The sequence below is a fragment of the Vicugna pacos genome, unplaced genomic scaffold (genome assembly GCF_048564905.1).
Source record: "Vicugna pacos unplaced genomic scaffold, VicPac4 scaffold_19, whole genome shotgun sequence".
Lineage (NCBI taxonomy): Eukaryota > Metazoa > Chordata > Mammalia > Artiodactyla > Camelidae > Vicugna > Vicugna pacos.
Window position 1 is genome coordinate 42,644,773 of NW_027328740.1, and position 24,715 is coordinate 42,669,487.

Sequence of the window (24,715 nt, forward strand, 5' to 3'; positions counted from 1 at the left end):
GGGGAGATTTGAAGCCCCACTCCACGCAGATGAATGGGTGCTCAGGTGTTTCCCTTTATGGAGAATTCATCTAAATACTTCCTCAGTCAATCGGGGACACTCGCTACTATTTGGCCTCAAAGCCCAACCCCCAGGTTTCTCTCAGAGTCAGTCCTAGGGAAACACTCAGGGATTACAAGCTAAGGGATTCTATTAGAACCCAGCCGCTTCTGTCACCTGAAATTGCCAGCCCACACTCAGGATAGCAGAAAACTTCTTCATGTGTGTTCTGGTGGTGGGGATACAGAGTCCACGCTTTTTTCAAGGAGCACAGGTATTCCCATGTTGTGGGCTTTTGGTTAATAACCTCCAAATCCCATGGAGAAGCACTCGCTAATACTTGGATTTAGAGCCCAATCCACCCTTTCCCCAGCACTCCGTATCAGGCAACCAAACAGGGTAGACAACTTAAGCGATTTTATAAGAACCAAGGCCCTGCTCTCAGTTGGAGGAGGCTGCCCACTCTCAGGATAACTGTGCAAGTGTTCGTGTGTGTGCTGGAGGTGTGGAAACAGACTTCACGGATCTTTATGGGGGCACAGGTGTTCCCAGGTTAGGGATGTAGTTTAAACACCTCCACAAACCATAGAGAGGTCATCGCCAATACTTGGTTTTGGAGCCCAAACCACACTTTCCCCCGCACTCCCGCCTAGGCTTTCCATCAGGGAAGACAAGCAAAGGGATTCAATTAGAACCCAGGCGCTGCTGTCAGTTGGAGGAACTTCCCTGCACTCAGAATTCCAGAACACATTCTTAGGTGTGGGAGAGTTGTGCAGCCCCACTGCACCCAGATGATTGCAGGAAAAGGTGTTCGCTTTAGGGAGAATTCCTCTAAGTACTTCCTCAATGGATTAGGGGGCACTCACTGCTACGTGGCCTCCAAGCCCAACCCCCAGCTTTCCCTCATGGCCTGGCCTAAAAGAACACTCAGGGAACAGAAGCTAAGGGATACTAATAGAATCCAGGTGCTGCTGTCAGTTTGAGGAACTTCCCCATACTCCGAATACAAGAACACATCTTCCTGTGTGTGCTGGATGTAGGGAAACAGTCAAAGCATTTTTCAGGGGGCACATTTATTCCATGGATGTGGGTTGTAGGTTAAAAACCCACATCCCATGGATAGGCTCTCGCTTATACTTGGTTTAGAGCCCAACCCCCACTTTCCCCCACTCTCCAGCCTAGGCATGCAATCAGGGAAGACAAGCTAAGGGATTCTTTTAGAACCCAGGCGCTGCTGTCATTTGGAGGAGCCTCCCCACAATCAGGATACCTGAGCACGTCTCCGTGTGTGTGCTGGAGGTGGGGAAACAGATTCCACGCATCTTTATGGGGCACAGGTGTTCCAAGGTTGGGGAAGTAGTTTAAAACCCTCCACTACCCACAGAGATGCACTCGCTAATACTTGGCTTTAGAGCCCATCCCCCACCATCGCTTACTGCTAGGCCTAGGAACACACTTAGGGAAGTCAAGCTAAGGGATTCTATTACAACCCAGGTGCTGCTGTGTGTTGGAGGAACCTCACCACACTCAGAACCCCAGAACACTTCTTCCTGTGTGTGCTGGACGTGGGGAAGCATAGCACACGCATTTTTCAGGGGTCACAGTAATTCCCAAGCTTTGGGTTGTAGTTTAAACATCTCCACTACCCATGGAGAGGCACACGCTAATACTTAGTTTTAGATCCCAAATCCCACTTTCAACCACACACTGGCCTAGGCAAACCATCAGGGAAGACAAGCAAAGGGATTCTATTCAAACCAAGACGCTGATGTCAGTTGGAGGAACTACCCCACCCTCAGGATACTGGAAGCCAACCTTGTGTGGTGGGGAGATTTGAAGCCCCACTCCACGCAGATGAATGGGTGCTCAGGTGTTTCCCTTTATGGAGAATTCATCTAAAGACTTCCTCAGTCCATCGGGGACACTCGCTACTATTTGGCCTCAAAGCCCAACCCCCAGGTTTCTCTCAGAGTCAGTCCTAGGGAAACACTCAGGGATTACAAGCTAAGAGATTCTATTAGAACCCAGCCGCTTCTGTCACCTGAAATTGCCAGCCCACACTCAGGATAGCAGGAAACTCCTTCATGTGTGTTCTGGTGGTGGGGATACAGAGTCCACGCTTTTTTCAAGGAGCACAGGTATTCCCATGTTGTGGGCTTTTGGTTAATAACCTCCAAATCCCATGGAGAAGCACTCGCTAATACTTGGATTTAGAGCCCAACCCACCCTTTCCCCAGCACTCCGTATCAGGCAACCAAACAGGGTAGACAAGTTAAGCGATTTTATAAGAACCAAGGCCCTGCTCTCAGTTGGAGGAGGCTGCCCACTCTCAGGATAACTGTGCAAGTGTTCGTGTGTGTGCTGGAGGTGTGGAAACAGACTCCACGGATCTTTATGGGGGCACAGGTGTTTCCAGGTTAGGGATGTAGTTTAAACACCTCCACAAACCATAGAGAGGTCATCGCAAATACTTGGTTTTGGAGCCCAAACCACACTTTCCCCCGCACTCCCGCCTAGGCTTTCCATCAGGGAAGACAAGCAAAGGGATTCAATTAGAACCCAGGCGCTGCTGTCAGTTGGAGGAACTTCCCTGCACTCAGAATTCCAGAAGACATTCTTAGGTGTGGGAGAGTTGTGCAGCCCCACTGCACCCAGATGAATGCAGGAAAAGGTGTTCCCTTTAGGGAGAAGTCCTCTAAGTACTTCCTCAATGGATCAGGGGGCACTCACTGCTACGTGGCCTCCAAGCCCAACCCCCAGCTTTCCCTCATGGCCTGGCCTAAAATAACACTCAGGGAACAGAAGCTAAGGGATACTAATAGAATCCAGGTGCTGCTGTCAGTTTGAGGAACTTCCCCATACTCAGAATACAAGAACATATCTTTGTGTGTGTGCTGGATGTAGGGAAACAGTCAAAGCATTTTTCAGGGGGCACATTTATTCCATGGATGTGGGTTGTAGGTTAAAAACCCACATCCCATGGATAGGCTCTCGCTTATACTTGGTTTAGAGCCCAACCCCCACTTTCCCCCACTCTCCAGCCTAGGCATGCAATCAGGGAAGACAAGCTAAGGGATTCTTTTAGAACCCAGGCGCTGCTGTCATTTGGAGGAGCCTCCCCACAATCAGGATACCTGAGCACGTCTCCGTGTGTGTGCTGGAGGTGGGGAAACAGATTCCACGCATCTTTATGGGGCACAGGTGTTCCAAGGTTGGGGAAGTAGTTTAAAACCCTCCACTACCCACAGAGATGCACTCGCTAATACTTGGCTTTAGAGCCCATCCCCCACCATCGCTTACTGCTAGGCCTAGGAACACACTTAGGGAAGTCAAGCTAAGGGATTCTATTACAACCCAGGTGCTGCTGTGTGTTGGAGGAACCTCCCCACACTCAGAACCCCAGAACACTTCTTCCTGTGTGTGCTGGTCGTGGGGAAGCATAGCACACGCATTTTTCAGGGGTCACAGTAATTCCCAAGTTGTGGGTTGTAGTTTAAACATCTCCACTACCCATGGAGAGGCACACGCTAATACTTAGTTTTAGATCCCAAATCCCACTTTCAACCACACACTGGCCTAGGCAAACCATCAGGGAAGACAAGCAAAGGGATTCTATTCAAACCAAGACGCTGATGTCAGTTGGAGGAACTACCCCACCCTCAGGATACTGGAACCCAACCTTGTGTGGTGGGGAGATTTGAAGCCCCACTCCACGCAGATGAATGGGTGCTCAGGTGTTTCCCTTTATGGAGAATTCATCTAAATACTTCCTCAGTCCATCGGGGACACTCGCTACTATTTGGCCTCAAAGCCCAACCCCCAGGTTTCTCTCAGAGTCAGTCCTAGGGAAACACTCAGGGATTACAAGCTAAGGGATTCTATTAGAACCCAGCCGCTTCTGTCACCTGAAATTGCCAGCCCACACTCAGGATAGCAGAAAACTTCTTCATGTGTGTTCTGGTGGTGGGGATACAGAGTCCACGCTTTTTTCAAGGAGCACAGGTATTCCCATGTTGTGGGCTTTTGGTTAATAACCTCCAAATCCCATGGAGAAGCACTCGCTAATACTTGGATTTAGAGCCCAACCCACCCTTTCCCCAGCACTCCGTATCAGGCAACCAAACAGGGTAGACAAGTTAAGCGATTTTATAAGAACCAAGGCCCTGCTCTCAGTTGGAGGAGGCTGCCCACTCTCAGGATAACTGTGCAAGTGTTCGTGTGTGTGCTGGAGGTGTGGAAACAGACTCCACGGATCTTTATGGGGGCACAGGTGTTTCCGGGTTAGGGATGTAGTTTAAACACCTCCACAAACCATAGAGAGGTCATCGCAAATACTTGGTTTTGGAGCCCAAACCACACTTTCCCCCGCACTCCCGCCTAGGCTTTCCATCAGGGAAGACAAGCAAAGGGATTCAATTAGAACCCAGGCGCTGCTGTCAGTTGGAGGAACTTCCCTGCACTCAGAATTCCAGAAGACATTCTTAGGTGTGGGAGAGTTGTGCAGCCCCACTGCACCCAGATGAATGCAGGAAAAGGTGTTCCCTTTAGGGAGAAGTCCTCTAAGTACTTCCTCAATGGATCAGGGGGCACTCACTGCTACGTGGCCTCCAAGCCCAACCCCCAGCTTTCCCTCATGGCCTGGCCTAAAATAACACTCAGGGAACAGAAGCTAAGGGATACTAATAGAATCCAGGTGCTGCTGTCAGTTTGAGGAACATCCCCACACTCAGAATACAAGAACACATCTTCGTGTGTGTGCTGGATGTAGGGAAACAGTCAAAGCATCTTTCAGGGGGCACATTTATTCCATGGTTGTGTGTTGTAGGTTAAAAACCCATATCCCATGGATAGGCTCTCGCTTATACTTGGTTTAGAGCCCAACCCCCACTTTCCCCCACTCTCCAGCCTAGGCATGCCATCAGGGAAGACAAGCTAAGGGATTCTTTTAGAACCCAGGCGCTGCTGTCATTTGGAGGAGCCTCCCCACAATCAGGATACCTGAGCACGTCTCCGTGTGTGTGCTGGAGGTGGGGAAACAGATTCCACGCATCTTTATGGGGCACAGGTGTTCCAAGGTTGGGGAAGTAGTTTAAAACCCTCCACTACCCACAGAGATGCACTGGCTAATACTTGGCTTTAGAGCCCATCCCCCACCATCGCTTACTGCTAGGCCTAGGAAAACACTTAGGGAAGTCAAGCTAAGGGATTCTATTACAACCCAGGTGCTGCTGTCTGTTGGAGGAATCTCCCCACACTCACAACCCCAGAACACTTCTTCCTGTGTGTGCTGGACGTGGGGAAACATAGCACACGCATTTTTCAGGGGTCACAGTAATTCCCAAGTTGTGGGTTGTAGTTTAAACATCTCCACTACCCATGGAGAGGCACACGCTAATACTTAGTTTTAGATCCCAAATCCCACTTTCAACCACACACTGGCCTAGGCAAACCATCAGGGAAGACAAGCAAAGGGATTCTATTCAAACCAAGATGCTGATGTCAGTTGGAGGAACTACCCCACCCTCAGGATACTGGAACCCAACCTTGTGTGGTGGGGAGATTTGAAGCCCCACTCCACGCAGATGAATGGGTGCTCAGGTGTTTCCCTTTATGGAGAATTCATCTTAAGACTTCCTCAGTCCATTGGGGACACTCGCTACTATTTGGCCTCAAAGCCCAACCCCCAGGTTTCTCTCAGAGTCAGTCCTAGGGAAACACTCAGGGATTACAAGCTAAGGGATTCTATTAGAACCCAGCCGCTTCTGTCACCTGAAATTGCCAGCCCACACTCAGGATAGCAGATAACTTCTTCATGTGTGTTCTGGTGGTGGGGATACAGAGTCCACGCTTTTTTCAAGGAGCACAGGTATTCCCATGTTGTTGGCTTTTGGTTAATAACCTCCAAATCCCATGGAGAAGCACTCGCTAATACTTGGATTTAGAGCCCAACCCACCCTTTCCCCAGCACTCCGTATCAGGCAACCAAACAGGGTAGACAAGTTAAGCGATTTTATAAGAACCAAGGCCCTGCTCTCAGTTGGAGGAGGCTGCCCACTCTCAGGATAACTGTGCAAGTGTTCGTGTGTGTGCTGGAGGTGTGGAAACAGACTCCACGGATCTTTATGGGGGCACAGGTGTTCCCAGGTTAGGGATGTAGTTTAAACACCTCCACAAACCATAGAGAGGTCATCGCAAATACTTGGTTTTGGAGCCCAAACCACACTTTCCCCCGTACTCCCGCCTAGGCTTTCCATCAGGGAAGACAAGCAAAGGGATTCAATTAGAACCCAGGCGCTGCTGTCAGTTGGAGGAACTTCCCTGCACTCAGAATTCCAGAACACATTCTTAGGTGTGGGAGAGTTGTGCAGCCCCACTGCACCCAGATGAATGCAGGAAAAGGTGTTCCCTTTAGGGAGAAGTCCTCTAAGTACTTCCTCAATGGATCAGGGGGCACTCACTGCTACGTGGCCTCCAAGCCCAACCCCCAGCTTTCCCTCATGGCCTGGCCTAAAAGAACACTCAGGGAACAGAAGCTAAGGGATACTAATAGAATCCAGGTGCTGCTGTCAGTTTGAGGAAATTCCCCACACTCAGAATACCAGAACACATCTTCGTGTGTGTGCTGGATGTAGGGAAACAGTCAAAGCATCTTTCAGGGGGCACATTTATTCCATGGTTGTGGGTTGTAGGTTAAAAACCCACATCCCATGGATAGGCTCTCGCTTATACTTGGTTTAGAGCCCAACCCCCACTTTCCCCCACTCTCCAGCCTAGGCATGCCATCAGGGAAGACAAGCTAAGGGATTCTTTTAGAACCCAGGCGCTGCTGTCATTTGGAGGAGCCTCCCCACAATCAGGATACCTGAGCACGTCTCCGTGTGTGTGCTGGAGGTGGGGAAACAGATTCCACGCATCTTTATGGGGCACAGGTGTTCCAAGGTTGGGGAAGTAGTTTAAAACCCTCCACTACCCACAGAGATGCACTCGCTAATACTTGGCTTTAGAGCCCATCCCCCACCATCGCTTACTGCTAGGCCTAGGAAAACACTTAGGGAAGTCAAGCTAAGGGATTCTATTACAACCCAGGTGCTGCTGTCTGTTGGAGGAACCTCCCCACACTCAGAACCCCAGAACACTTCTTCCTGTGTGTGCTGGACGTGGGGAAACATAGCACACGCATTTTACAGGGGTCACAGTAATTCCAAAGTTGTGGGTTGTAGTTTAAACATCTCCACTACCCATGGAGAGGCACACGCTAATACTTAGTTTTAGATCCCAAATCCCACTTTCAACCACACACTGGCCTAGGCAAACCATCAGGGAAGACAAGCAAAGGGATTCTATTCAAACCAAGACGCTGATGTCAGTTGGAGGAACTACCCCACCCTCAGGATACTGGAACCCAACCTTGTGTGGTGGGGAGATTTGAAGCCCCACTCCACGCAGATGAATGGGTGCTCAGGTGTTTCCCTTTATGGAGAATTCATCTAAAGACTTCCTCAGTCCATCGGGGAAACTCGCTACTATTTGGCCTCAAAGCCCAACCCCCAGGTTTCTCTCAGAGTCAGTCCTAGGGAAACACTCAGGGATTACAAGCTAAGGGATTCTATTAGAACCCAGCCGCTTCTGTCACCTGAAATTGCCAGCCCACACTCAGGATAGCAGATAACTTCTTCATGTGTGTTCTGGTGGTGGGGATACAGAGTCCACGCTTTTTTCAAGCAGCACAGGTATTCCCATGTTGTGGGCTTTTGGTTAATAACCTCCAAATCCCATGGAGAAGCACTCGCTAATACTTGGATTTAGAGCCCAACCCACCCTTTCCCCAGCACTCCGTATCAGGCAACCAAACAGGGTAGACAAGTTAAGCGATTTTATAAGAACCAAGGCCCTGCTCTCAGTTGGAGGAGGCTGCCCACTCTCAGGATAACTGTGCAAGTGTTCGTGTGTGTGCTGGAGGTGTGGAAACAGACTCCACGGATCTTTATGGTGGCACAGGTGTTTCCGGGTTAGGGATGTAGTTTAAACACCTCCACAAACCATAGAGAGGTCATCGCAAATACTTGGTTTTGGAGCCCAAACCACACTTTCCCCCGTACTCCCGCCTAGGCTTTCCATCAGGGAAGACAAGCAAAGGGATTCAATTAGAACCCAGGCGCTGCTGTCAGTTGGAGGAACTTCCCTGCACTCAGAATTCCAGAAGACATTCTTAGGTGTGGGAGAGTTGTGCAGCCCCACTGCACCCAGATGAATGCAGGAAAAGGTGTTCCCTTTAGGGAGAAGTCCTCTAAGTACTTCCTCAATGGATCAGGGGGCACTCACTGCTACGTGGCCTCCAAGCCCAACCCCCAGCTTTCCCTCATGGCCTGGCCTAAAATAACACTCAGGGAACAGAAGCTAAGGGATACTAATAGAATCCAGGTGCTGCTGTCAGTTTGAGGAACATCCCCACACTCAGAATACAAGAACACATCTTCGTGTGTGTGCTGGATGTAGGGAAACAGTCAAAGCATCTTTCAGGGGGCACATTTATTCCATGGTTGTGTGTTGTAGGTTAAAAACCCATATCCCATGGATAGGCTCTCGCTTATACTTGGTTTAGAGCCCAACCCCCACTTTCCCCCACTCTCCAGCCTAGGCATGCCATCAGGGAAGACAAGCTAAGGGATTCTTTTAGAACCCAGGCGCTGCTGTCATTTGGAGGAGCCTCCCCACAATCAGGATACCTGAGCACGTCTCCGTGTGTGTGCTGGAGGTGGGGAAACAGATTCCACGAATCTTTATGGGGCACAGGTGTTCCAAGGTTGGGGAAGTAGTTTAAAACCCTCCACTACCCACAGAGATGCACTCGCTAATACTTGGCTTTAGAGCCCATCCCCCACCATCGCTTACTGCTAGGCCTAGGAAAACACTTAGGGAAGTCAAGCTAAGGGATTCTATTACAACCCAGGTGCTGCTGTCTGTTGGAGGTATCTCCCCACACTCACAACCCCAGAACACTTCTTCCTGTGTGTGCTGGACGTGGGGAAACATAGCACACGCATTTTTCAGGGGTCACAGTAATTCCCAAGTTGTGGGTTGTAGTTTAAACATCTCCACTACCCATGGAGAGGCACACGCTAATACTTAGTTTTAGATCCCAAATCCCACTTTCAACCACACACTGGCCTAGGCAAACCATCAGGGAAGACAAGCAAAGGGATTCTATTCAAACCAAGATGCTGATGTCAGTTGGAGGAACTACCCCACCCTCAGGATACTGGAACCCAACCTTGTGTGGTGGGGAGATTTGAAGCCCCACTCCACGCAGATGAATGGGTGCTCAGGTGTTTCCCTTTATGGAGAATTCATCTTAAGACTTCCTCAGTCCATTGGGGACACTCGCTACTATTTGGCCTCAAAGCCCAACCCCCAGGTTTCTCTCAGAGTCAGTCCTAGGGAAACACTCAGGGATTACAAGCTAAGGGATTCTATTAGAACCCAGCCGCTTCTGTCACCTGAAATTGCCAGCCCACACTCAGGATAGCAGATAACTTCTTCATGTGTGTTCTGGTGGTGGGGATACAGAGTCCACGCTTTTTTCAAGGAGCACAGGTATTCCCATGTTGTGGGCTTTTGGTTAATAACCTCCAAATCCCATGGAGAAGCACTCGCTAATACTTGGATTTAGAGCCCAACCCACCCTTTCCCCAGCACTCCGTATCAGGCAACCAAACAGGGTAGACAAGTTAAGCGATTTTATAAGAACCAAGGCCCTGCTCTCAGTTGGAGGAGGCTGCCCACTCTCAGGATAACTGTGCAAGTGTTCGTGTGTGTGCTGGAGGTGTGGAAACAGACTCCACGGATCTTCATGGGGGCACAGGTGTTTCCAGGTTAGGGATGTAGTTTAAACACCTCCACAAACCATAGAGAGGTCATCGCAAATACTTGGTTTTGGAGCCCAAACCACACTTTCCCCCGTACTCCCGCCTAGGCTTTCCATCAGGGAAGACAAGCAAAGGGATTCAATTAGAACCCAGGCGCTGCTGTCAGTTGGAGGAACGTCCCTGCACTCAGAATTCCAGAACACATTCTTAGGTGTGGGAGAGTTGTGCAGCCCCACTGCACCCAGATGAATGCAGGAAAAGGTGTTCCCTTTAGGGAGAAGTCCTCTAAGTACTTCCTCAATGGATCAGGGGGCACTCACTGCTACGTGGCCTCCAAGCCCAACCCCCAGCTTTCCCTCATGGCCTGGCCTAAAAGAACACTCAGGGAACAGAAGCTAAGGGATACTAATAGAATCCAGGTGCTGCTGTCAGTTTGAGGAACTTCCCCACACTCAGAATACAAGAACACATCTTCGTGTGTGTGCTGGATGTAGGGAAACAGTCAAAGCATCTTTCAGGGGGCACATTTATTCCATGGTTGTGGGTTGTAGGTTAAAAACCCACATCCCATGGATAGGCTCTCGCTTATACTTGGTTTAGAGCCCAACCCCCACTTTCCCCCACTCTCCAGCCTAGGCATGCCATCAGGGAAGACAAGCTAAGGGATTCTTTTAGAACCCAGGCGCTGCTGTCATTTGGAGGAGCCTCCCCACAATCAGGATACCTGAGCACGTCTCCGTGTGTGTGCTGGAGGTGGGGAAACAGATTCCACGCATCTTTATGGGGCACAGGTGTTCCAAGGTTGGGGAAGTAGTTTAAAACCCTCCACTACCCACAGAGATGCACTCGCTAATACTTGGCTTTAGAGCCCATCCCCCACCATCGCTTACTGCTAGGCCTAGGAAAACACTTAGGGAAGTCAAGCTAAGGGATTCTATTACAACCCAGGTGCTGCTGTCTGTTGGAGGAAACTCCCCACACTCAGAACCCCAGAACACTTCTTCCTGTGTGTGCTGGACGTGGGGAAACATAGCACACGCATTTTACAGGGGTCACAGTAATTCCAACGTTGTGGGTTGTAGTTTAAACATCTCCACTACCCATGGAGAGGCACACGCTAATACTTAGTTTTAGATCCCAAATCCCACTTTCAACCACACACTGGCCTAGGCAAACCATCAGGGAAGACAAGCAAAGGGATTCTATTCAAACCAAGACGCTGATGTCAGTTGGAGGAACTACCCCACCCTCAGGATACTGGAACCCAACCTTGTGTGGTGGGGAGATTTGAAGCCCCACTCCACGCAGATGAATGGGTGCTCAGGTGTTTCCCTTTATGGAGAATTCATCTAAATACTTCCTCAGTCCATCGAGGTCACTCGCTACTATTTGGCCTCAAAGCCCAACCCCCAGGTTTCTCTCAGAGTCAGTCCTAGGGAAACACTCAGGGATTACAAGCTAAGGGATTCTATTAGTACCCAGCCGCTTCTGTCACCTGAAATTGCCAGCCCACACTCAGGATAGCAGAAAATTTCTTCATGTGTGTTCTGGTGGTGGGGATAGAGAGTCCACGCTTTTTTCAAGGAGCACAGGTATTCCCATGTTGTGGGCTTTTGGTTAATAACCTCCAAATCCCATGGAGAGGCACTCGCTAATACTTGGATTTAGAGCCCAATCCACCCTTTCCCCAGCACTCCGTATCAGGCAACCAAACAGGGTAGACAAGTTAAACGATTTTATAAGAACCAAGGCCCTGTTCTCAGTTGGAGGAGGCTGCCCACTCTCAGGATAACTGTGCAAGTGTTCGTGTGTGTGCTGGAGGTGTGGAAACAGACTCCACGGATCTTTATGGGGGCACAGGTGTTCCCAGGTTAGGGATGTAGTTTAAAAACCTCCACAAACCATAGAGAGGTCATCGCAAATACTTGGTTTTGGAGCCCAAACCACACTTTCCCCCGCACTCCCGCCTAGGCTTTCCATCAGGGAAGACAAGCAAAGGGATTCAATTAGAACCCAGGCGCTGCTGTCAGTTGGAGGAACTTCCCTGCACTCAGAATTCCAGAACACATTCTTAGGTGTGGGAGAGTTGTGCAGCCCCACTGCACCCAGATGAATGCAGGAAAAGGTGTTCCGTTTAGGGACATGTCCTCTAAGTACTTCCTCAATGGATCAGGGGGCACTCACTGCTACGTGGCCTCCAAGCCCAACCCCCAGCTTTCCCTCATGGCCTGGCCTAAAAGAACACTCAGGGAACAGAAGCTAAGGGATACTAATAGAATCCAGGTGCTGCTGTCAGTTTGAGGAACTTCCCCACACTCAGAATACAAGAACACATCTTCGTGTGTGTGCTGGATGTAGGGAAACAGTCAAAGCATCTTTCAGGGGGCACATTTATTCCATGGTTGTGGGTTGTAGGTTAAAAACCCACATCCCATGGATAGGCTCTCGCTTATACTTGGTTTAGAGCCAACCCCCACTTTCCCCCACTCTCCAGCCTAGGCATGCCATCAGGGAAGACTAGCTAAGGGATACTTTTAGAACCCAGGCGCTGCTGTCATTTGGAGGAGCCTCCCCACAATCAGGATACCTGAGCACGTCTCCGTGTGTGTGCTGGAGGTGGGGAAACAGATTCCACGCATCTTTATGGGGCACAGGTGTTCCAAGGTTGGGGAAGTAGTTTAAAACCCTCCACTACCCACAGAGATGCACTCGCTAATACTTGGCTGTAGAGCCCATCCCCCACCATCGCTTACTGCTAGGCCTGGGAAAACACTTAGGGAAGTCAAGCTAAGGGATTCTATTACAACCCAGGTGCTGCTGTCTGTTGGAGGAACCTCCCCACACTCAGAACCCCAGAAAACTTCTTCCTGTGTGTGCTGGACTTGGGGAAACATACCACACGCATTTTCCAGGGGTCACAGTAATTCCCAAGTTGTGGGTTGTAGTTTAAACATCTCCACTACCCATGGAGAGGCACACGCTAATACTTAGTTTTAGATCCCAAATCCCACTTTCAACCACACACTGGCCTAGGCAAACCATCAGGGAAGACAAGCAAAGGGATTCTATTCAAACCAAGACGCTGATGTCAGTTGGAGGAACTACCCCACCCTCAGGATACTGGAACCCAACCTTGTGTGGTGGGGAGATTTGAAGCCCCACTCCACGCAGATGAATGGGTGCTCAGGTGTTTCCCTTTATGGAGAATTCATCTTAAGACTTCCTCTGTCCATTGGGGACACTCGCTAGTATTTTGCCTCAAAGCCCAACCCCCAGGTTTCTCTCAGAGTCAGTCCTAGGGAAACACTCAGGGATTACAAGCTAAGGGATTCTATTAGAACCCAGCCGCTTCTGTCACCTGAAATTGCCAGCCCACACTCAGGATAGCAGATAACTTCTTCATGTGTGTTCTGGTGGTGGGGATACAGAGTCCACGCTTTTTTCAAGGAGCACAGGTATTCCCATGTTGTGGGCTTTTGGTTAATAACCTCCAAATCCCATGGAGAAGCACTCGCTAATACTTGGATTTAGAGCCCAACCCACCCTTTCCCCAGCACTCCGTATCAGGCAACCAAACAGGGTAGACAAGTTAAGCGATTTTATAAGAACCAAGGCCCTGCTCTCAGTTGGAGGAGGCTGCCCACTCTCAGGATAACTGTGCAAGTGTTCGTGTGTGTGCTGGAGGTGTGGAAACAGACTCCACGGATCTTTATGGGGGCACAGGTGTTTCCTGGTTAGGGATGTAGTTTAAACACCTCCACAAACCATAGAGAGGTCATCGCAAATACTTGGTTTTGGAGCCCAAACCACACTTTCCCCCGTACTCCCGCCTAGGCTTTCCATCAGGGAAGACAAGCAAAGGGATTCAATTAGAACCCAGGCGCTGCTGTCAGTTGGAGGAACTTCCCTGCACTCAGAATTCCAGAACACATTCTTAGGTGTGGGAGAGTTGTGCAGCCCCACTGCACCCAGATGAATGCAGGAAAAGGTGTTCCCTTTAGGGAGAAGTCCTCTAAGTACTTCCTCAATGGATCAGGGGGCACTCACTGCTACGTGGCCTCCAAGCCCAACCCCCAGCTTTCCCTCATGGCCTGGCCTAAAAGAACACTCAGGGAACAGAAGCTAAGGGATACTAATAGAATCCAGGTGCTGCTGTCAGTTTGAGGAACTTCCCCACACTCAGAATACCAGAACACATCTTCGTGTGTGTGCTGGATGTAGGGAAACAGTCAAAGCATCTTTCAGGGGGCACATTTATTCCATGGTTGTGGGTTGTAGGTTAAAAACCCACATCCCATGGATAGGCTCTCGCTTATACTTGGTTTAGATCCCAACCCCCACTTTCCCCCACTCTCCAGCCTAGGCATGCCATCAGGGAAGACAAGCTAAGGGATTCTTTTAGAACCCAGGCGCTGCTGTCATTTGGAGGAGCCTCCCCACAATCAGGATACCTGAGCACGTCTCCGTGTGTGTGCTGGAGGTGGGGAAACAGATTCCACGCATCTTTATGGGGCACAGGTGTTCCAAGGTTGGGGAAGTAGTTTAAAACCCTCCACTACCCACAGAGATGCACTCGCTAATACTTGGCTGTAGAGCCCATCCCCCACCATCGCTTACTGCTAGGCCTGGGAAAACACTTAGGGAAGTCAAGCTAAGGGATTCTATTACAACCCAGGTGCTGCTGTCTGTTGGAGGAACCTCCCCACACTCAGAACCCCAGAACACTTCTTCCTGTGTGTGCTGGACTTGGGGAAACATAGCACACGCATTTTCCAGGGGTCACAGTAATTCCCAAGTTGTGGGTTGTAGTTTAAACATCTCCACTACCCATGGAGAGGCACACGGTAATACTTAGTTTTAGATCCCAAATCCCACTTTCAACCACACACTGGCCTAGGCAAACCATCAGGGAATACAAGCAAAGGGATTCTATTCAAACCAAGACGCTGATGTCAGTTGGAGGAACTACCCCACCCTCAGGATACTGGAACCCAACCTTGTGTGGTGGGGAGATTTGAAGCCCCACTCCCCGCAGATGAATGGGTGCTCAGGTGTTTCCCTTTATGGAGAATTCATCTAAAGACTTCCTCAGTCCATCGGGGACACTCGCTACTATTTGGCCTCAAAGCCCAACCCCCAGGTTTCTCTCAGAGTCAGTCCTAGGGAAACACTCAGGGATTACAAGCTAAGGGATTCTATTAGAACCCAGCCGCTTCTGTCACCTGAAATTGCCAGCCCACACTCAGGATAGCAGAAAACTTCTTCATGTGTGTTCTGGTGGTGGGGATACAGAGTCCACGCTTTTTTCAAGGAGCACAGGTATTCCCATGTTGTGGGCTTTTGGTTAATAACCTCCAAATCCCATGGAGAAGCACTCGCTAATACTTGGATTTAGAGCCCAACCCACCCTTTCCCCAGCACTCCGTATCAGGCAACCAAACAGGGTAGACAAGTTAAGCGATTTTATAAGATCCAAGGCCCTGCTCTCAGTTGGAGGAGGCTGCCCACTCTCAGGATAACTGTGCAAGTGTTCGTGTGTGTGCTGGAGGTGTGGAAACAGACTCCACGGATCTTTATGGGGGCACAGGTGTTCCCAGGTTAGGGATGTAGTTTAAACACCTCCACAAACCATAGAGAGGTCATCGCAAATACTTGGTTTTGGAACCCAAACCACACTTTCCCCCGCACTCCCGCCTAGGCTTTCCATCAGGGAAGACAAGCAAAGGGATTCAATTAGAACCCAGGCGCTGCTGTCAGTTGGAGGAACTTCCCTGCACTCAGAATTCCAGAACACATTCTTAGGTGTGGGAGAGTTGTGCAGCCCCACTGCACCCAGATGAATGCAGGAAAAGGTGTTCCCTTTAGGGAGAAGTCCTCTAAGTACTTCCTCAATGGATCAGGGGGCACTCACTGCTACGTGGCCTCCAAGCCCAACCCCCAGCTTTCCCTCATGGCCTGGCCTAAAAGAACACTCAGGGAACAGAAGCTAAGGGATACTAATAGAATCCAGGTGCTGCTGTCAGTTTGAGGAACTTCCCCACACTCAGAATACAAGAACACATCTTCGTGTGTGTGCTGGATGTAGGGAAAGAGTCAAAGCATCTTTCAGGGGGCACATTTATTCCATGGTTGTGGGTTGTAGGTTAAAAACCCACATCCCATGGATAGGCTCTCGCTTATACTTGGTTTAGAGCCCAACCCCCACTTTCCCCCACTCTCCAGCCTAGGCATGCCATCAGGGAAGACAAGCTAAGGGATTCTTTTAGAACCCAGGCGCTGCTGTCATTTGAAGGAGCCTCCCCACAATCAGGATACCTGAGCACGTCTCCGTGTGTGTGCTGGAGGTGGGGAAACAGATTCCACGCATCTTTATGGGGCACAGGTGTTCCAAGGTTGGGGAAGTAGTTTAAAACCCTCCACTACCCACAGAGATGCACTCGCTAATACTTGGCTTTAGAGCCCATCCCCCACCATCGCTTACTGCTAGGCCTAGGAAAACACTTAGGGAAGTCAAGCTAAGGGATTCTATTACAACCCAGGTGCTGCTGTCTGTTGGAGGAACCTCCCCACACTCAGAACCCCAGAACACTTCTTCCTGTGTGTGCTGGACGTGGGGAAACCTAGCACAAGCATTTTTCAGGGGTCACAGTAATTCCCAAGTTGTGGGTTGTAGTTTAAACATCTCCACTACCCATGGAGAGGCACACGCTAATACTTAGTTTTAGATCCCAAATCCCACTTTCAACCACACACTGGCCTAGGCAAACCATCAGGGAAGACAAGCAAAGGGATTCTATTCAAACCAAGACGCTGATGTCAGTTGGAGGAACTACCCCACCCTCAGGATACTGGAACCCAACCTTGTGTGGTGGGGAGAATTGAAGCCCCACTCCACGCAGATGAATGGGTGCTCAGGTGTTTCCCTTTATGGAGAATTCATCTAAAGACTTCCTCAGTCCATCGGGGACACTCGCTACTATTTGGCCTCAAAGCCCAACCCCCAGGTTTCCCTCAGAGTCAGTCCTAGGGAAACACTCAGGGATTACAAGCTAAGGGATTCTATTAGAACCCAGCCGCTTCTGTCACCTGAAATTGCCAGCCCACACTCAGGATAGCAGAAAACTTCTTCATGTGTGTTCTGGTGGTGGGGATACAGAGTCCACGCTTTTTTCAAGGAGCACAGGTATTCCCATGTTGTGGGCTTTTGGTTAATAACCTCCAAATCCCATGGAGAAGCACTCGCTAATACTTGGATTTAGAGCCCAACCCACCCTTTCCCCAGCACTCCGTATCAGGCAACCAAACAGGGTAGACAAGTTAAGCGATTATATAAGAACCAAGGCCCTGCTCTCAGTTGGAGGAGGCTGCCCACTCTCAGGATAACTGTGCACGTGTTCGTGTGTGTGCTGGAGGTGTGGAAACAGACTCCACGGATCTTTATGGGGGCACAGGTGTTCCCAGGTTAGGGATGTAGTTTAAACACCTCCACAAACCATAGAGAGGTCATCGCAAATACTTGGTTTTGGAGCCCAAACCACACTTTCCCCCGCACTCCTGCCTAAGCTTTCCATCAGGGAAGACAAGCAAAGGGATTCAATTAGTACCCAGGCGCTGCTGTCAGTTGGAGGAACTTCCCTGCACTCAGAATTCCAGAACACATTCTTAGGTATGGGAGAGATGTGCAGCCCCACTGCACCCAGATGAATGCAGGAAAAGGTGTTCCCTTTAGGGAGAAGTCCTCTAAGTACTTCCTCAATGGATCAGGGGGCACTCACTTCTACGTGGCCTCCAAGCCCAACCCCCAGCTTTCCCTCATGTCCTGGCCTAAAAGAACACTCAGGGAACAGAAGCTAAGGGATACTAATAGAATCCAGGTGCTGCTGTCAGTTTGAGGAACTTCCCCACACTCAGAATACAAGAACACATCTTCGTGTGTGTGCTGGATGTAGGGAAACAGTCAAAGCATCTTTCAGGGGGCACATTTATTCCATGGTTGTGGGTTGTAGGTTAAAAACCCACATCCCATGGATAGGCTCTCGCTTATACTTGGTTTAGATCCCAACCCCCACTTTCCCCCACTCTCCAGCCTAGGCATGCCATCAGGGAAGACAAGCTAAGGGATTCTTTTAGAACCCAGGCGCTGCTGTCATTTGGAGGAGCCTCCCCACAATCAGGATACCTGAGCACGTCTCCGTGTGTGTGCTGGAGGTGGGGAAACAGATTCCACGCATCTTTATGGGGCACAGGTGTTCCAAGGTTGGGGAAGTAGTTTAAAACCCTCCACTACCCACAGAGATGCACTCGCTAATACTTGGCTGTAGAGCCCATCCCCCACCATCGCTTACTGCTAGGCCTGGGAAAACACTTAGGGAAGTCAAGCTAAGGGATTCTATTACAACCCAGGTGCTGCTGTCTGTTGGAGGAACCTCCCCACACTCAGAACCCCAGAACACTTCTTCCTGTGTGTGCTGGACTTGGGGAAACATAGCACACGCATTTTCCAGGGGTCACAGTAATTCCCAAGTTGTGGGTTGTAGTTTAAACATCTCCACTACCCATGGAGAGGCACACGGTAATACTTAGTTTTAGATCCCAAATCCCACTTTCAACCACACACTGGCCTAGGCAAACCATCAGGGAATACAAGCAAAGGGATTCTATTCAAACCAAGACGCTGATGTCAGTTGGAGGAACTACCCCACCCTCAGGATACTGGAACCCAACCTTGTGTGGTGGGGAGATTTGAAGCCCCACTCCCCGCAGATGAATGGGTGCTCAGGTGTTTCCCTTTATGGAGAATTCATCTAAAGACTTCCTCAGTCCATCGGGGACACTCGCTACTATTTGGCCTCAAAGCCCAACCCCCAGGTTTCTCTCAGAGTCAGTCCTAGGGAAACACTCAGGGATTACAAGCTAAGGGATTCTATTAGAACCCAGCCGCTTCTGTCACCTGAAATTGCCAGCCCACACTCAGGATAGCAGAAAACATCTTCATGTGTGTTCTGGTGGTGGGGATACAGAGTCCACGCTTTTTTCAAGGAGCACAGGTATTCCCATGTTGTGGGCTTTTGGTTAATAACCTCCAAATCCCATGGAGAAGCACTCGCTAATACTTGGATTTAGAGCCCAACCCACCCTTTCCCCAGCACTCCGTATCAGGCAACCAAACAGGGTAGACAAGTTAAGCGATTTTATAAGATCCAAGGCCCTGCTCTCAGTTGGAGGAGGCTGCCCACTCTCAGGATAACTGTGCAAGTGTTCGTGTGTGTGCTGGAGGTGTGGAAACAGACTCCACGGATCTTTATGGGGGCACAGGTGTTCCCAGGTTAGGGATGTAGTTTAAACACCTCCACAAACCATAGAGAGGTCATCGCAAATACTTGGTTTTGGAGCCCAAACCACACTTTCCCCCGCACTCCCGCCTAGGCTTTCCATCAGGGAAGACAAGCAAAGGGATTCAATTAGAACCCAGGCGCTGCTGTCAGTTGGAGGAACTTCCCTGCACTCAGAATTCCAGAACACATTCTTAGGTGTGGGAGAGTTGTGCAGCCCCACTGCACCCAGATGAATGCAGGAAAAGGTGTTCCCTTTAGGGAGAAGTCCTCTAAGTACTTCCTCAATGGATCAGGGGGCACTCACTGCTACGTGGCCTCCAAGCCCAACCCCCAGCTTTCCCTCATGGCCTGGCCTAAAAGAACACTCAGGGAACAGAAGCTAAGGGATACTAATAGAATCCAGGTGCTGCTGTCAGTTTGAGGAACTTCCCCACACTCAGAATACAAGAACACATCTTCGTGTGTGTGCTGGATGTAGGGAAAGAGTCAAAGCATCTTTCAGGGGGCACATTTATTCCATGGTTGTGGGTTGTAGGTTAAAAACCCACATCCCATGGATAGGCTCTCGCTTATACTTGGTTTAGAGCCCAACCCCCACTTTCCCCCACTCTCCAGCCTAGGCATGCCATCAGGGAAGACAAGCTAAGGGATTCTTTTAGAACCCAGGCGCTGCTGTCATTTGAAGGAGCCTCCCCACAATCAGGATACCTGAGCACGTCTCCGTGTGTGTGCTGGAGGTGGGGAAACAGATTCCACGCATCTTTATGGGGCACAGGTGTTCCAAGGTTGGGGAAGTAGTTTAAAACCCTCCACTACCCACAGAGATGCACTCGCTAATACTTGGCTTTAGAGCCCATCCCCCACCATCGCTTACTGCTAGGCCTAGGAAAACACTTAGGGAAGTCAAGCTAAGGGATTCTATTACAACCCAGGTGCTGCTGTCTGTTGGAGGAACCTCCCCACACTCAGAACCCCAGAACACTTCTTCCTGTGTGTGCTGGACGTGGGGAAACCTAGCACAAGCATTTTTCAGGGGTCACAGTAATTCCCAAGTTGTGGGTTGTAGTTTAAACATCTCCACTACCCATGGAGAGGCACACGCTAATACTTAGTTTTAGATCCCAAATCCCACTTTCAACCACACACTGGCCTAGGCAAACCATCAGGGAAGACAAGCAAAGGGATTCTATTCAAACCAAGACGCTGATGTCAGTTGGAGGAACTACCCCACCCTCAGGATACTGGAACCCAACCTTGTGTGGTGGGGAGAATTGAAGCCCCACTCCACGCAGATGAATGGGTGCTCAGGTGTTTCCCTTTATGGAGAATTCATCTAAAGACTTCCTCAGTCCATCGGGGACACTCGCTACTATTTGGCCTCAAAGCCCAACCCCCAGGTTTCCCTCAGAGTCAGTCCTAGGGAAACACTCAGGGATTACAAGCTAAGGGATTCTATTAGAACCCAGCCGCTTCTGTCACCTGAAATTGCCAGCCCACACTCAGGATAGCAGAAAACTTCTTCATGTGTGTTCTGGTGGTGGGGATACAGAGTCCACGCTTTTTTCAAGGAGCACAGGTATTCCCATGTTGTGGGCTTTTGGTTAATAACCTCCAAATCCCATGGAGAAGCACTCGCTAATACTTGGATTTAGAGCCCAACCCACCCTTTCCCCAGCACTCCGTATCAGGCAACCAAACAGGGTAGACAAGTTAAGCGATTATATAAGAACCAAGGCCCTGCTCTCAGTTGGAGGAGGCTGCCCACTCTCAGGATAACTGTGCACGTGTTCGTGTGTGTGCTGGAGGTGTGGAAACAGACTCCACGGATCTTTATGGGGGCACAGGTGTTCCCAGGTTAGGGATGTAGTTTAAACACCTCCACAAACCATAGAGAGGTCATCGCAAATACTTGGTTTTGGAGCCCAAACCACACTTTCCCCCGCACTCCTGCCTAAGCTTTCCATCAGGGAAGACAAGCAAAGGGATTCAATTAGTACCCAGGCGCTGCTGTCAGTTGGAGGAACTTCCCTGCACTCAGAATTCCAGAACACATTCTTAGGTATGGGAGAGATGTGCAGCCCCACTGCACCCAGATGAATGCAGGAAAAGGTGTTCCCTTTAGGGAGAAGTCCTCTAAGTACTTCCTCAATGGATCAGGGGGCACTCACTTCTACGTGGCCTCCAAGCCCAACCCCCAGCTTTCCCTCATGTCCTGGCCTAAAAGAACACTCAGGGAACAGAAGCTAAGGGATACTAATAGAATCCAGGTGCTGCTGTCAGTTTGAGGAACTTCCCCACACTCAGAATACAAGAACACATCTTCGTGTGTGTGCTGGATGTAGGGAAACAGTCAAAGCATCTTTCAGGGGGCACATTTATTCCATGGTTGTGGGTTGTAGGTTAAAAACCCACATCCCATGGATAGGCTCTCGCTTATACTTGGTTTAGAGCCCAACCCCCACTTTCCCCCACTCTCCACCCTAGGCATGCCATCAGGGAAGGCAAGCTAAGGGATCCTTTTAGAACCCAGGCGCTGCTGTCATTTGGAGGAGCCTCCCCACAATCAGGATACCTGAGCACGTCTCCGTGTGTGTGCTGGAGGTGGGGAAACAGATTCCACGCATCTTTATGGGGCACAGGTGTTCCAAGGTTGGGGAAGTTGTTTAAAACTCTCCACTACCCACAGAGATGCACTCGCTAATACTTGGCTTTAGAGCCCATCCCCCACCATCGCTTACTGCTAGGCCTAGGAACACACTTAGGGAAGTCAAGCTAAGGGATTCTATTACAACCCAGGTGCTGCTGTCTGTTGGAGGAACCTCCCCACTCTCAGAACCCCAGAACACTTCTTCCTGTGTGTGCTGGACGTGGGGAAACATAGCACACGCATTTTTCAGGGGTCACAGTAATTCCCAAGTTGTGGGTTGTAGTTTAAACATCTCCACTACCCATGGAGAGGCACACGCTAATACTTAGTTTTAGATCCCAAATCCCACTTTCAACCACACACTGGCCTAGGCAAACCATCAGGGAAGACAAGCAAAGGGATTCTATTCAAACCAAGATGCTGATGTCAGTTGGAGGAACTACCCCACCCTCAGGATACTGGAAGCCAACCTTGTGTGGTGGGGAGATTTGAAGCCCCACTCCACGCAGATGAATGGGTGCTCAGGTGTTTCCCTTTATGGAGAATTCATCTAAATACTTCCTCAGTCAATCGGGGACACTCGCTACTATTTGGCCTCAAAGCCCAACCCCCAGGTTTCTCTCAGAGTCAGTCCTAGGGAAACACTCAGGGATTACAAGCTAAGGGATTCTATTAGAACCCAGCCGCTTCTGTCACCTGAAATTGCCAGCCCACACTCAGGATAGCAGAAAACTTCTTCATGTGTGTTCTGGTGGTGGGGATACAGAGTCCACGCTTTTTTCAAGGAGCACAGGTATTCCCATGTTGTGGGCTTTTGGTTAATAACCTCCAAATCCCATGGAGAAGCACTCGCTAATACTTGGATTTAGAGCCCAATCCACCCTTTCCCCAGCACTCCGTATCAGGCAACCAAACAGGGTAGACAAGTTAAGCGATTTTATAAGAACCAAGGCCCTGCTCTCAGTTGGAGGAGGCTGCCCACTCTCAGGATAACTGTGCAAGTGTTCGTGTGTGTGCTGGAGGTGTGGAAACAGACTCCACGGATCTTTATGGGGGCACAGGTGTTCCCAGGTTAGGGATGTAGTTTAAACACCTCCACAAACCATAGAGAGGTCATCGCCAATACTTGGTTTTGGAGCCCAAACCACACTTTCCCCCGCACTCCCGCCTAGGCTTTCCATCAGGGAAGACAAGCAAAGGGATTCAATTAGAACCCAGGCGCTGCTGTCAGTTGGAGGAACTTCCCTGCACTCAGAATTCCAGAACACATTCTTAGGTGTGGGAGAGTTGTGCAGCCCCACTGCACCCAGATGAATGCAGGAAAAGGTGTTCGCTTTAGGGAGAATTCCTCTAAGTACTTCCTCAATGGATTAGGGGGCACTCACTGCTACGTGGCCTCCAAGCCCAACCCCCAGCTTTCCCTCATGGCCTGGCCTAAAAGAACACTCAGGGAACAGAAGCTAAGGGATACTAATAGAATCCAGGTGCTGCTGTCAGTTTGAGGAACTTCCCCATACTCCGAATACAAGAACACATCTTCCTGTGTGTGCTGGATGTAGGGAAACAGTCAAAGCATTTTTCAGGGGGCACATTTATTCCATGGATGTGGGTTGTAGGTTAAAAACCCACATCCCATGGATAGGCTCTCGCTTATACTTGGTTTAGAGCCCAACCCCCACTTTCCCCCACTCTCCAGCCTAGGCATGCAATCAGGGAAGACAAGCTAAGGGATTCGTTTAGAACCCAGGCGCTGCTGTCATTTGGAGGAGCCTCCCCACAATCAGGATACCTGAGCACGTCTCCGTGTGTGTGCTGGAGGTGGGGAAACATATTCCACGCATCTTTATGGGGCACAGGTGTTCCAAGGTTGGGGAAGTAGTTTAAAACCCTCCACTACCCACAGAGATGCACTCGCTAATACTTGGCTTTAGAGCCCATCCCCCACCATCGCTTACTGCTAGGCCTAGGAACACACTTAGGGAAGTCAAGCTAAGGGATTCTATTACAACCCAGGTGCTGCTGTGTGTTGGAGGAACCTCCCCACACTCAGAACCCCAGAACACTTCTTCCTGTGTGTGCTGGACGTGGGGAAGCATAGCACACGCATTTTTCAGGGGTCACAGTAATTCCCAAGTTGTGGGTTGTAGTTTAAACATCTCCACTACCCATGGAGAGGCACATGCTAATACTTAGTTTTAGATCCCAAATCCCACTTTCAAACACACACTGGCCTAGGCAAACCATCAGGGAAGACAAGCAAAGGGATTCTATTCAAACCAAGACGCTGATGTCAGTTGGAGGAACTACCCCACCCTCAGGATACTGGAAGCCAACCTTGTGTGGTGGGGAGATTTGAAGCCCCACTCCACGCAGATGAATGGGTGCTCAGGTGTTTCCCTTTATGGAGAATTCATCTAAATACTTCCTCAGTCCATCGGGGACACTCGCTACTATTTGGCCTCAAAGCCCAACCCCCAGGTTTCTCTCAGAGTCAGTCCTAGGGAAACACTCAGGGATTACAAGCTAAGGGATTCTATTAGAACCCAGCCGCTTCTGTCACCTGAAATTGCCAGCCCACACTCAGGATAGCAAGAAACTCCTTCATGTGTGTTCTGGTGGTGGGGATACAGAGTCCACGCTTTTTTCAAGGAGCACAGGTATTCCCATGTTGTGGGCTTTTGGTTAATAACCTCCAAATCCCATGGAGAAGCACTCGCTAATACTTGGATTTAGAGCCCAACCCACCCTTTCCCCAGCACTCCGTATCAGGCAACCAAACAGGGTAGACAAGTTAAGCGATTTTATAAGAACCAAGGCCCTGCTCTCAG